At 41.2% G+C, this 15187-nt stretch overlaps 1 pseudogene across 1 annotated transcript; it reads right to left on the reverse strand.

Annotated features, from left to right (window-relative positions):
* Window positions 1–9878: 9878 nt before the first annotated feature.
* On the reverse strand, window positions 9879–10437 carry LOC147899137 (small ribosomal subunit protein eS28 pseudogene; annotated as a pseudogene). Its single transcript, XR_015541441.1, has 2 exons — window positions 10108–10437; window positions 9879–10001 (listed from the first exon to the last, which is right to left on the reverse strand). The product of XR_015541441.1 is annotated as a small ribosomal subunit protein eS28 pseudogene (transcript).
* Between the last annotated feature and the right edge of the window lie 4750 nt (window positions 10438–15187).

The raw sequence follows: 15187 nt of genomic DNA on the forward strand, positions 1-15187 counted from the left end.
CTTTTGCTGAAAAGATGAATCCAGCTCGAGACTTTGGAGCCAAGGAGCACTGACATTTTCTTTGATGACATCATTGCCAAGTATGTTAAGTGCTCATCCATTTGGGAAAAACTTTGCCTCGCATCCTTCGCAAGCAAAATCGACACCCAGAAAGGGCACGAGCGGAAATGAATACAGGCAAAGATAATAAGGTTTAAAAACTACAACATGCACACAAAGCCTGAGGAACACTGCAAAGAGAAATGATTGTTATTCCTACCTTTTGGAAAGGTAGAGCATGTATCAATGCCATACACACAACATGGCACGACATACACACTGTGTGCATTGACACCATCACATAGAATGAGATTTTGTTTACGACGAAAAGAGGAGCATTTGAAGAAAATAGCATGTCTAGCAAAACAACTAATACCTGCGGCTCATTAGAGACAACATGTTCAATGCAAAAAAGTGACAATTTCGACTTGCAACAAGAAATGTGCAAGGCAGACAACATGAGGCCTCAAGGAAACATACAACATCAAACAATCAACCTCCTAGCAAACAAGGCATAATACCAAATGTATCGCCAGACAAACATTGAACAACGTGAAATTATTGATGACATCTTGCTAAAAAAAAGATTGCGACCAAACGAAACCTTCAAAATATTTATATTGGGTGATGCAGGATCATGCAAGACATTTGCAGCAATGCTCCTGGTACAAGCATTGCTATGCCTGTACTCACACAGACACCACAGAACCACATCTACCAAGAGCACTTTTGTTGGCGTATACTGGAAAAGCTGCAAGAGGAATAGGGGGAGCACGATCCACGCAGCACTTCACCTACCTCTCTTGGCAAGCACCTACACAGCCCTTTCAATGGACAAGCTCCAGACATTGTCAGCATTATACAAGAACGTTGAGTTGCTTGTCATCGATGAGGTTTCAATGGTGGGTGCAAACACATTCATGTTGGCAGATATGCGCATGAGAGAAATAAAGCACAAGCATGAGGAGCCATTTGGAGGGGTTGACTTGCTTTTTTGTGGGGATTTTTTCGAAGCAAGCCCCATTAAAGACTCGTGGATATCTTCCGAACCACCTTCGAGCAATTCGTTGTGCTAGGGTCATGATGGAGAATAAGAATAAAATGCTATGAGCTAAACCTACCAATGAGACAAACAAATGCACCCTTTCTCCAAATGCTAAACAAGTTCTGTGTGTCTTCACAAATAGAGGAAGAGCTTGAGGATTTTAACAAAGTCTATGTTCGATCTGTTCTAAGAAACGGCGAGACACCTCACCTTTTTTACACATGCAGCCAAAGACGAGCACAACAAAAGAGTGTTCGATTCATTTGAGGGGAATGCACACATTTTAACAGCAATGATTGATCACAAGCATAGAACATGTAGCAAACGAGTCAACATCCCCACAGACCCAAGGAAAATAGGAGGATTGCACAAACACCTAGCCCTCAAACCCGGCATGATTGTGCAAATATGTTTAGGCAATTTCGATGTCGAGGACGGAATAGTGAACGGTGCAGACGCAGTATTCAAATGGTCAAACACAACAACCAAGCCCCAAATTGCATGGATTGAACTAGTTGACAAGACAGCTGGAGAGAAAGCCCGTGCAAATATGAAAATAAAAGGTTTGGGCAGTGCACCGAATACATGCACACCGGTGCTGCAAATAATGAGGGAGTTCCAAATAGGCAACAACCGCATAAACAGTGGAACCAGGATGCAGTTTCCCATCCAGCCTGCATCGGCAAGAACAATTCACCATTCACAAGGGTTGACGTTGGATAGCATAGCGTTCACCCTACCAGCATAAAGACACATGGGCTTGTATACACAGCTTTATCTAGGGTGACGAACCTAGACAACCTTTACCTACTCGCACAAACTTGGACCACATTTGGACGACATCAACAGCAATGCACACAAACACTAGGACAAAATTTATTTACTGGTCGGACCGTGCATTGGTGCACACAACATTTCGATAAGTGATGGATTCTCGCAACATAAGGTAGGCCAGATGAATCTTGTTTAGCCTTGTTTATTTATTTATTTTTAATTTTGAAAGAAAAATGTAAATCCTAGCGAAACTTTAAATTTTTTTACATAAAAGTTTCAAATCCTGGCGAACTTTTCAAACATTTATTTTTATTACAGCATACAAACTTTTGACGCCAATATAAAAGTTTAGTTTCTTAACAAAACTAACTTGAAAAAATCATCCAGAATGGAACCATAGAGGTCAAAGACTTGGTGAAATATTGAATTTTCATGTTCCATTGGAAATAGTTATACAAAAATATTATATCTCCCAACCTCAACAGTGTCGAAAAAATTCCCCCTTAACTCAACTAGGTCACTCCAAGGCCTAATGGACTCAATCAAGACAACTAGTAGGATTCTAATATCAATTATAGTACTTGGTGCTCCACCATAGACCCTTAGGACATGGTTTCCAACCTAATCTTTGATAAAGCGAAGCATAAGTTCCTCTATTTCATTCCAAATAGTTTAATCATTTTCCATCATGTAGGCTACTGGGACTAGTTAGCCATACCTAAAACTTCTCAACATGTGATATTGTCATGATTTTCATATCTAGCACAAACACACAAGGCTTATATTTAAGATGGGGAAATTCTTTCTAAGATATAAATAAACCATCCCTTTTGGGTAAACTTTATTTATTTTGTTAGATATGTGTTTGGGTTTGGCCTCCTACATTCCTTCCCTTAACCCTACCAAGACATTCACAATAGTCTCCCCCATCGAAAAAGGTTTACCATAAGTGCACTTCTTGGATTGTAGTATCATGTGATAGTGTCATGACTTTCAATATGGCACAAATGCACAATCTACACTTAAGGAGTACCTATTTCCACGACACATAAAGCTACACATACATACCACCTCATGAAACTCCATTTGAGAAAAGCTTATTGCATATTCTCCACCTTTGTCAACAAGCTACTAGAAATCAATCCAAAGCTTTCATTAAACAAGCCCTAGTTTTCTAGGTGAAGGATGAACCAAGTATTTATAACCACCACTTGAAGTTGAGATGAAATACAAATTGTTATATTTTGAAGACCCAAAAATATCCCTTTTTGGTAAACCTTATTTAAACTATCCTTTTCGGAAAACTTTATTTTGGATATTTCACCTCTTACATTCCCATCCTTGATCTACCAAGGCTTAGGGCCTTAGCACATGGATGGGGCTAGCATGGGTTTAGGATGGGAATCTTTTTGTCATCATTACACCCATCCTAGACCATTTGGTCTAGGATGGATTTAGAATGGAAGTAGCCACTTTTTCTCCCATCCTGAACCATGGGCTCTACACCTTGGCAACCAAAATGGGTTTCCCTTTTTTAGGGATTCCAAAACAAGTGAGAATGACTAGTGTCCTTGTCCCCACCTCCTAAACACATGAAATGATGTCATGTGTCCTCTTCCACCTAAACCCAGCCCTGGAACTTTTTTTGTTAGCATATGGTGGGATGGGAATAGGATAGAAATATGCATGGGACCACTTGGGACCACCTTTTCCCATTCCCATCCTATTTCTTCCCATGTGCTAAGCCCCTTAGTCTCCGCCATCAAAAGTGGTTTGTCATACATGCACTTGGGTTGTACTAAGATGTGATAGTATCATGACCTTCAAATGTGGCACAAATGCACAGTCAATACCGAGGGTGGAGTAGCTATTTCCACGATAGATCCCAACACATAAAGTTTACTGCATGTCTCACCAAGTTCCATTTGAGGAAGCTTATTGCACGTTCTCTAGCTTCATCAACAAGCTACTAGTAATCAATCATAAGATTTGGTTAAACAAGCCCAAGTTTTTTTACTCAAGATTAACCAAGCAATTATAACCCCCATCTAAAGATGAGGTGAAGTACACATTATTAAATTTTAAAGACACAAAAACCTCTCGTTCAAGTAGAACTCTCTATGTATGTTTGCACAAACTAACATCTCATGGAACGCTTATTGCACATTATCCATCTTTGTCAACAAGCTACTAGAAGTCAATCCAAAGCTTTCATTAAACAAGCCCTAGTTTTCTGGCTAAAGGATGAACCAAGTATTTATACCCACAGTTTGAAGTTGAGATGAATACACATTGTTATATATTGAAGACCCAAGAACCACCCTTTTGGGGAAAGTTTATAAGGGAGAGAGGATCGAGTCATGATGAACCACGAGTTCGCTCGGGATTTTGTCAATGCAAAGGAGGATGAAAGAGAGAGAAAGAGAGAGAGAGAGAGAGATGTAAACCATCAATCGTGAGGTTTCTAGCTTTGCATTGTGGATCTCATTGGTTGTATAAGGACCTCCATCGCTCAAAGTGCCCCATGAAGAGAGAGAGAGAGAGAGAGAGAGAGAGGTTGGCATGAGCTTGGAGAGGAATTGTAATCACTTTCTATTCTCTCTTTCCACTACAAGACCACCTTCATGTACTATGGTTCGTAATGTTGGAGTGCTACTGAAACCTGGTGCAAGGTAGTATGAAGGATTTCATTGTTGTTGTTTTCAAGCTTCGAAGGTACTTCTGGATTCCTTCGTTGCAAGAGCCGCGAAGAATGTATCCAAGTAGATAAATACATAGACTCATGATGGAGAAGGAGAGGAATTGAGCGCGGTGCAACTTTGTAAAGCAAAGCTTTGGGTTTGACGAGCTTCATACAATGCAAAGCTGCATGAGCTGTGAATCCTTGCGGATCTTATGTCCACGTATGATTTGGTTTGCAGACCCGCCTAATATCGTAAAAATTTGTCTACAATCAAATACTCAAGAAACACCCCATTTTGTTGCAACCAGCAAGTGATGATTGTTCATCACTGGAAGCCACCGATGGATGGATTAAATTGCAAAGGTTTACATTGAGTAACAAACCCGATCACAAAGTCTACGACTATGATTCAGAGTACCTTTTGATGGATAGATTAAGTTAAGGGAATTCACCCAACAAAGCAATTCATGAAAGAGCAACTAGTAGATGAATATCCATGCAATCAGTGAATTGATGGTGCACACTAAGCACTAAAACGACAATCCTTCACAACTTACCAGACATTAAATCAAAGGATGTTCAAGGAGGCGTTATGTCCTAATGGAAGTCAAAAGGCAAAATTTAAGGTGATGGGTAGTCCACTACGTGAGGGAGAGGGGAAGCGCCTTCTTTGCCATTAACATAGTGCTCCTAGGTTTCTTTACCAACAAGCATATTAACATGAAGCATCCTCACCTCGAGTCTATGATCGCCTAAGCACTGTTGCTTGCAAAAGATTAGCGTGAGGGTTGAAATGTTCATTGATTGATGACAAACGATTGACAATGTTCATCTTTGCACAACCAAAAACAGCTCCTCTGTAAGGATTTAAATGAGAGGTCAATATCTTATGCATAAATTATAATCCACTTTTATGTGGTGATTCATGACGACAAAAATGAAAATATTTAGAAATTGGGAAGAAAGCATTTTCCTCTCTTCTGCATTGTTTTGAGTCATGGGCTTTTTCCTATGGGAGCAATGATGCAACAAAAAGAGCTTATTGAAGTCTCAAGTACAAGTTGCAAAGAAGAACTATTCCACTTGTGGTGGTGCATGCACTGAAGAAGTAGAAGCATTTTCTATTGACCGTGGCATAGCACGAGTTCCCTACTCGTGTCCAACTAATGAACACACATGTCAAATACATTTTCCATTTGAGTGCTTATCTCCCTTCCCAATGGATTTTCTATTCTTGCTCCCATTAGTTGATGGCTTTGTCCCAAACATGATAAATTTCTTGCATCCAATAGCATAGAAAAGTAAGCTGAAACCCATGTCTACTATTTGAGTTTAACAACATTTTAAGATCCCACCTTTGAGACCTAGCGAAGCAAGTCTCTAGCTCATCGTAGACAGGTCAAACTCTCGTTAAATTTTAAAGACACAAGATCCTCTCGTTCTAAGTAGAACTCTCTACCTATGTTTGCACAAACTAACACCTCATGGAACACACATTAGCATTCTCTAATGATAATAAAAAACACATTAATTATCACAAAAAGGTGCTGATTTAGACACAAGCCATGAATACACCTTTTTTTTTTTTTTTAAAGAAACAGTGCTGGATATATTAAGGAGGATGGTCAATCCTCAAGAAAAAGGAAACCAGCACAAAATTTGGCCCAAATGGACTAAAGTCAAGGTCTATGCTGAGACAACAATGTAGACTACTCTGTCTTAAGAGCTGCGTCAATCGAGGTGTGTGCATGGCCATGAATATGTTAGAAAATACCCAACAAAGGGTACACACAGCGGAAGACTTACAGTAATGCCCAGGAGCTCACACAGTGTGCAGTGTGGGTGTGGAATCACAAACTTCTTTACTTATGTGCATTCAATAGATGTGCAGACTCATCAATAGACAATGAACCGACAAGATAGAGAAACCACCAAAATATATTTCCGTCCAAAACTATGAACCGACAATGAACCGACAAGATAGAGAAACCACCAAAATATATTTCCGTCCAAAACTATGGACACAATACAAAAGAGAGATCCAGAGTCCCACCAATGGTGTGGTCCTCTGATCTAACCACAAGGTCCTTCTCCAATCTACTGGCTATCTCTAGACTGGAGCCCACGTGCTCCACCTCGAGCCTCTGTAGACTTTCCATCCAGTGTGTTCTTCTCTACCTTACTGCCTGTGAATTAGCCTAGGTGGGCAGCCTCTACCAAGCTTTGTCTACGGCACACAAGTCCCTGTTCCACTGCTCCAACCTGCTTGTGAATGGCTGCTCCAAAAGGTATGGTGATCACAACACCTTGCTGCCCTAGAAGACAACCAAGGACCCAACCCTTCGGGAACTCAATCTGCAGCACTCCTTCAACTCTCCTTTACCTCCAAGATGAGGCCAAAGGGAATAGCTCTTGGCTACTCCTGTCTGCTCCTTGAACTGTTGGATAGTTGGATATATAATGAGGCCAAGAGCCTCTACTTTTATAGGCCCCAAGGCCTGTCAAAAAACCCGACCACTCTGCCCTGACTGGGCCGACTGGATAGACTAGGTTGGATGGTCCAACCGACTTGGTTGGCTCACCCCAACCAGCCCTATATAAGGGCCCTAGCCAGGCCCTTTTGGGTTGCTATTGGGCTCCCCTTTTCTGCGGCTGGAGACCCTGCTGCAGGCTATATACCTGCCCATAGACCCCCACTATACTGCACCTTGCTACAATCCTTTGCCGGCGCCTTGTCCTGGCCGTATCTCTTCCGTACACTGCCCTGCAGCAGCCCATACAGATCCGTACAATTTTGTACCCTGCTCCATACACATGCTGATGTCAGCGCGCCTTTCATAAGGTCCTGCTGCAGTCCACTGAGTGCCTCATGCCAAGCCTAATCCAAGACACTGTGTCCCCGCTATCTTCCTGCACATGAGCTGCTCCTGATGCAACCTTTCATCCTTGGGATACCCCACCAACCATGAATGCTCCAAATCTGTCCCAGATCCACACATCCAAGTAATCTCTCTTTGGACACATCCTGCCCTAGGTCTCCCTCCCCCACGCTCTCCTCATTTGGGGGCTTACAGATGGGGAGGTGACCTTTCCAACACCCCCTCTCATTGACACATCCAAGCCCAATGCCCACACGTCGATGAAGATGCTCCAGTAACTCCCTGGTCGTAGTCCTCTGGAACTCTTTGATGTCGAAATCTTTTCCTAGCTTTTCATCCAGTGGCTCCTACTCCACCAAATCCGGTTCCGCTTTCGCACACCATCCTGGTACACATGTCCATTTTTGATAGCACCTCCTGGCACCACCTCCTTCAATCACGTTCCCGCCTTCGAACTCGAGCAATCCAATCATCACGATCTTCCAGACGCCTCCATAATGACTGAATAACCTGGAGTCTTCCAGGCACCATGCTCTGAGGGTCTGTTTCACCCCGTCCTTCCTTTGGCAAGGTCTGCGACAAAAGTACATCTCCAAATAACCTGGACTACAAACTTTAAACGCACTTAACTAAACCTGAGTCACCCTCCTTCTTGCAAGGGCACAATCCTCCAATCGTGGAAGTCGATTCCCTAGAGCTTCTGAATCAAGGTCGTCCTTCAACAAGGTCCCTACCTTCAGGCTCCCATGTTAGAAAATACCCAACAGAGGGTACACGCAACGGACTTATAGTAATGCCCAGGAGCTCACACAATGTGCGGTGTGGGTGTGGAATCACAAACTTCTTTACTTTTGTGTATTCAATAGATGTGCAGACTCATCAATAGACAATGAACCGACCAGATAGAGAAACCACCAAAATATATTTCCGTCCAAAACTATGGACACAATACAAAAGAGAGATCCAGAGTCCCACCAATGGTGTGGTCCTCTTATCTAACCACAAGGTCCTTCTCCAATCTGTTGGCTATCTCTAGACTCGAGCCCGCGTGCTCCACTAAGAGCTCACACAATGTGCGGTGTGGGTGTGGAATCACAAACTTCTTTACTTTTGTGTATTCAATAGATGTGCAGACTCATCAATAGACAATGAACCGACCCGATAGAAAAACCACCAAAATATATTTCCGTCCAAAACTATGGACACAATACAAAAGAGATGGATCCAGAGTCCCACTAATGGTGTGGCCCTCTGATCTAACCACAAGGTCCTTCTCCAATCTGTTGGCTATCTCTAGACTGGAGCCCACGTGCTCCACCTCGAGCGTTTGTAGACTTTCTGTCCAGTGTGTTCTCCACCTTACTGCCTGTGAATTAGCCTAAGTGACCAACCTCTACCAAGCTTTGTCTGCAGCACACAGTCCCTGTTCAACTGCTCCAACCTGCTTGTGAATAGCTGCTCCAGAAGATATAGTGATCACAACACCTTGCTGCCCTAGAAGACAGCCAAGGTCCCAACCCTTAGGGAACTCAATCTGTAGCACTCCTTCAACTCTCCTTTACCTCCAAAATGAGGCCAAAGGGAATAGCTCCTAATTGCTCCTGTCTACTCCTTGAACTATTGGTTAGTTGGATATATAATGAGGCCAAGTGCCTCTGCTTTTAAAGCTCCAAGGCTTGTCAAAAAACCCGACTACTCTGCCCTGACTGGGCCGATTGGACAGACTAGGTTGGCTGGCCCAACCGACCTGGTTGGCTCAGTCCAACTATTAGTTGGATATATAATGAGACCAAGAGCCTCTGCTTTTAAAGCTCCAAGGCTTGTCAAAAAACCCGACCAGTCTGCCCTAACTGGGTCGACTAGACAGACTAGGTTGGCTGACCCAACCGACCTGATTGGCTCAACCCAACTAGCCCTATATAAGGACCCTAGCCAAGTCCTTTTGGGCTGCTACTGGGCTCCCCTTTTCTGCTACTGGAGACCCTCTTGCAGGCTGTATACCTACCATATGCTAATAGTGGACAAGAAACAGCCTCTAGATAACCACCAGAACTCTCAAGCTTAATTGAACAATCAAACGTCACCACAGTCGATTGGGCTTAACGGAACGATCAATCTCCACAACATACTCCATACAAAGCAAGAGTAATCATAGGCTATTTCTGAGATCAGAAACAAGCCCAATCATAGGCCCCGTTGTTTATTCGGAAGATTGAGTTAACATCATGTCCACCACATCTCTGAAACTTAAAGAACGCTCAAACTTCACATACTTCATAAAGAACAAGAGGAACCGGGCGGATACGAAACAGCCTCTTGATAACCACATCGATTATTCGAATGACAGAGTTACCATCATGTCCTCCAGATCTCTGAATCTTAATGGAACGATCAGAATTCACTGCTCTACTAACGAAAGATAAATCTCTGCGCAAGGGCAAATAAGAGAAACGATACAGAAGTAAAGCAAACACCTTAAAACATGACAAGCTGCCACAATAGTGGTGAGATCAGATAAAATCAGACTCGCCCAAACCAGGCATGAGTCTGAGCTTTTCAAATTAGTTCCGACTCACAGGCTGTGCGGAACCTGTTGAAACTGCAAAAATAAGGATTACTTGACCTCTTTACAGAGAGTGATTCTCTGCGATGGAGCAAACGGATCCTCAAATAGGGCACATAGTGAGCAAGGGAAGGAGATTATCGGAGCCTACGGGCCTCTCGTTCAGATTCGAGAAGGGTAAGGATATCCCCCTCACGAACAGGGCCTTTAACGTTGCGCATGATGAGGCGATTCTGATCATCCAAGAACTTGACGCGGACCTGGGTGACCTGACCGCGGGAGCCAGTGCGACCGATCACCTTCACAACAATGGCTAGCTTGATGGGAGTATCCATAGCCACAGGACAATGAGCGAGAAGTCGAGCTTCTCACATAGACATTAACAAGAAAAGAGAGAATTAGGGTTTTCTGCCCCTTTCCCTATCCCCACCGATCATTAGATCGACGGCCCCTATTCATCACTGGTCAAAGCGGGTTTGTGTATTGACACCAAAACAAGGTGAATGATTATAAATCATTCATAATGCCTGTCGTGGATTTAAAATAGCGACAAAGATGTGCAGTGCGGAACAGAGGGCAGAGATGATGAATTGAGAGAGAGAGAGAGAGAGAGAGAGAGAGGAGGGGGGGACGGGGGGAAAGGGGTGCCTAAACATGTGGGGTATTTCTAGAGGGAAAAATAGCATGTGGAGTGGGAAGAATAGCAAGGGGATCGTAAAATCATTGGAGATTGAAAATGGAGATTTTCACTTTGTTGTGAATCGCCTTCACTTAGTCCTTCCTTTCAACAAGCCAAAAACAAGGTACGTAGGGCGAACTCATGAAAAAGCTTGCAATCAAAGCTCGCAAAAAATAAGCACCCCAACTTTAGTACTCTACCAGGTGCAGAGTTATTGATAGCTATATGGAAGGTACCCCATGAGGATGGCAATGAACACAAGAGGAATATTGCCTTCATCCTCGCATAAAATTTTAGCTTTTGATCCTAAAGCTGGCTATAAATAATATTGAATTCATTCAAGTGAGAAGTAATGGTCCTTCATTTGTAGCTCAAACAACCTCTTCATGAGGTAAGCTTTATTAGAGGCAGTCTCCTTCTCATAAGTGGCACATAATTTATTCCACAAATCTTCTGTAGTCTTCTCATTTACTACTATGAAATTGCCTCTGGCCAAAAATGGCTCACGATAGGAAGAAGAAGTTGTCTGAGCTTCGAATCCTTCCCAAGTTCGCCAAATTCATTGCCATCCTTGACAAAGCCAACTCACAACTGCTTATATTAGGTGTAAGCTCTTGTTTTTCTAAGTTTTAGGTGGTCGGTCCAGTATGCATAAGAGGTTCCTGTAATGGCTTCATTTTTGGGAATGTTTGCCCAAATGTGATCGATGACGCTTCCATACATTGTTGTGCGAACTTCAATGTAAATGTTCATTTGGTATTTGGCCATAAGTGATAGGATTTTTTATGCTACTGAATTTTGTTCGTGCATATCAATGTTGAAGTCACGTATGAGGATTTTTTTCTTCCTTTCATGATTGTTTATTGCAAGCACCTATTTCACTTGTGTATGTGTCCTTGTTGGCTTTCTTGGTGCTCCTCTCTACGTTTGGATGTGAGAAGTGTATCCAGACAATATCTTTGCCCTCGAATGTTGACATATATTTGAAAACACCAACGGCACCATTTACAAGGCCATCTTGTTGGCCAATATTTCCAGAGCAAAGTTCTACAAGCATTCCCTCTTTCATGTCTATTGTTGTCTTGAGGCCTGTCTTGAGGCTAGCAGTTGCTTTAGGGTCATCCAATATCTTTTGGCTATTGCATAGAGTTTCAGTGAAAAGTAGAGGTGGAGGAGAATGTGGTCGATTGTCAATCTATCAGTTCCCCAGTCATGGAGGACTGATGCTTCCCATAACCAAGGACGTCCCAGTAAGATTTGATAGGATTTTTTGGGGAGATCCAAGATTGTGAATTGAAGGGAAAAACAGACTCTTGCGATCTTTGTGGACACGCCATTCACTATTCCCAAGGGTTTAGCCCGTGAATCATCAGCAAGGCATATGTTGAAATTAGCCTTTTGCATTCGTGGGAGACCCCATTCTTTGTAGAGCTCCTTGGATAGGACATTTACACCTGCTCCACCATCCACTATGGCTTGGACTTCATTACATGCCTTGTGAATCAAAGGCACAGTAATGTTGCATACATCATCTCTCTCACCCATATGCACAGGGATATCTTCAATGTCGTTCATAGGTGGAGGGGGATTTGCAAGTTCAATCTATTCTTTGAAACTCTCCCAAAGATTGGGACAATTCCATAGGAGGATTCCGATGGGAATTGACACAGGGCAACTCAGGATGCTAGAGAGTGTGACTCCTTCAAGTTGATGTGGCAATACATTATGTTGTGGAGTCTGTTGTTGGAATAGAGGCTCGAGTACAGTATCATTACTTTGTGGGGCCAAGTCATGGATTGGGTGTTGAGCTTGTTTCTTAGCCTCAAATTGAGCTTGTTTCTCAGCCTCAAATTGGGCTTGTTACTTTTGTACCCATTGTTGAAGTGCCTGAAAACGAGCTTGTCTTTTGTTCTTAGTGATATCCTTGGAAGGTTTAAGCACATACATACACAAGGTTCTAGGTCACTACTATAAGCAAATACTGACTACCCAAGAAGCAACACATAGATCTAGATTGAATATGCTCCCTGGTTAAGACGTTAGTTTTGAAGTTCATAGGGGTAATTCAAGATTCAATATATTAGCCACAAGGACAATTCCAAGGTTTTGTACCATTAAGATATGTGTTCGCACTTGAGCTACCAACTTTGCATTTACTTATTCATATCCCAAGTATTTTCAAGAAGGTTTGATCATGGATTCAAAGTGGAGGGCACAAGAAAGAGCAATACATAGATCAATACATAGCTCTCACTTTGGCACGTACTCAATTGGATCCCAAGTCCCTTAAAAAATATTTATCATGTCTTCAAAGTCGAGGACAAGTTTCCTTGTTACTATAATGGAAATATTTTTTTGAATATCATAAATTTATATTAACATGATTGGGATGGATGGCATACAACAAGCATATGATCCTACTTCAATTTTAGCATTGAAAAGAGTTGCAAGGGTTAGATGAGAGTTAGATTAAGTCACTTTGGTGGATAACCTGTATGCACAAACCCATTGTGTGGGATGGATGGTTTGCAACAAGAACATGATTGCTATAACTAGTTCAAAACACATCCAAATTTAATTTTTGCATTAAAAGTCAACTATGTGCCATAATACCTTATGCATGATAGAACAAACAATAAAGCATGGAGAATTTTTAATGTTTTAGACATCGGTGTGCTTTCAAGCTCATGATGGGAGCTAGGAATTCATGTATTGTAGAGATAAACCTTCCTATGCATGTTAATATCAAGAAAATATATATTATTATGAGCTAGAAGATAATGTATTCCCAAGGTTGGCACCTAATACTAGAGAAACAACATTAGAGTAGTTGGTCAAACAAATAATTGAGCCCAAAACTTTAGTGTTGAATGTAAGGATTGATAAAGTGTCTATAAAAATGGAGGAGGACATATTGCTCATTGGCAAGTATTGACTAAAGTAAGAAAGTATGTTTTAAACTTTGTGGTTCTAATATGGTATCCAAATGCCTTTCATAGTTTAAATTATTTGTTGACACATTAAGAAAATATATCTAGGTTTGGGTGTTGGGTTTGTGAGGCATCACATGCAAGTAGGGAATCATTGGATGCCATTATTTACTTGAAAGAACATTTCCAATATAATCTCTTGCAACAATGTATGATTACCCTACATGACTCTAGACAATGTTTTTTTAACGATATGTCAACCAAGGGGAGGACTTGATCTTTCGAGTAGAATTCATCTAAGAAGTGAATAATATACCCAAAAAAAATCATGTGCTTGTAGATTTTAGATTGTATTATCAAAACCTTCTAGTCTTCAAAAATATTTTATTAGTGGCTCAAAGAAATCACTGGTAGCATATTGAAGAGCATGGACTTTCTTTGAGAATTTCATGAAAGTAGACTACTTGGATCAAAATTTTGATGGTTGTGATTGCTGTCATCAATGATGTAAGACTCTTCAAAAAGGAAAAAAACTCTCAAAATCGTTACAAAAAAACTCGTCAAAAGAACTCCCTCAATTTGTTTGAAGTATTCCTCATTGGATAACAATATTATTTTTCTATTTGGCACTAAGAAGTATCATTCCTTTGGTATTTCCTTAGTATGGGCATGTCAAGGCCAATGTCATATGTAATGTCAGGTTCTTGAATTCCTCTTGTATGTTCATTTGTTTCTACATCCTCTTCTACATCAATTGCATCTAAGGTTTCATCATTTGTCATGAAGTTGTCATATTTGAAGTTGAACTTTGATTTATTGTATAGTATAGTTTCCTCGTGGGCATGATAAGCGCTTTTCCCATGTTTCAAAGTGAGTAAGATGTGTATACTCATCATTCTTGAATGGACAAGAGAGAAGTAGCTGTTCTCTATAGTAATTGGTTGGATCTTTCACAATGTTGAATGTTACAAATCTAATAATTTTGGGATTTGAACTTTTTTTGCAATACCCATTTGAATTAATGTACTCTGAGAAGGAAATTAAGCAAGGAAAATGTTATCCATTCCAATCCTTCTCATATACTTATCTATTATGTTTTAGCAAGCTATATCATTTGAATCATCTTCTAACTTTTGGAGATGATGTTTCCTCTTCAATATCAATGCTCAATTGTGGGTTTCATTTCTGTTAATGAATTGGAACTCCCTAGAGACTTTGTGCAATGGTAATGAAAGTGCAATAAAGGAAGCCAATTCTGCACTCATTTTTTGTGCATGCAAGAATGCATTTCCCATCTTTCTCAATTGACCTTGGGTGTTTGTGTTCTCTTGCATGCCTCTGTCATTGTTTTCTGCAAGTGAGTAGTGATTGTATTGTCCATTTTCATGATATAGGATGTACAATATGATGTTGCACCATGGACATCGCAGGCGATATACTTGGAGGTAGTTCTATGATGAGGGGTTGATTACTAAGGAGAAATATATCATGGGTCCATAATAAACTGAATATCCATTGTGGATTGCCATAAGAATGAAATTGTTGTGATGAATGCATTTGTGAACATGTCTTTTGGATGTCTTTTTAAGAACAAA

The sequence above is a fragment of the Dipteris shenzhenensis genome, chromosome 8, assembly GCF_047967505.1.
Source record: "Dipteris shenzhenensis isolate YYH24624 ecotype China chromosome 8, Dip_SZ_1.0, whole genome shotgun sequence".
Lineage (NCBI taxonomy): Eukaryota > Viridiplantae > Streptophyta > Polypodiopsida > Gleicheniales > Dipteridaceae > Dipteris > Dipteris shenzhenensis.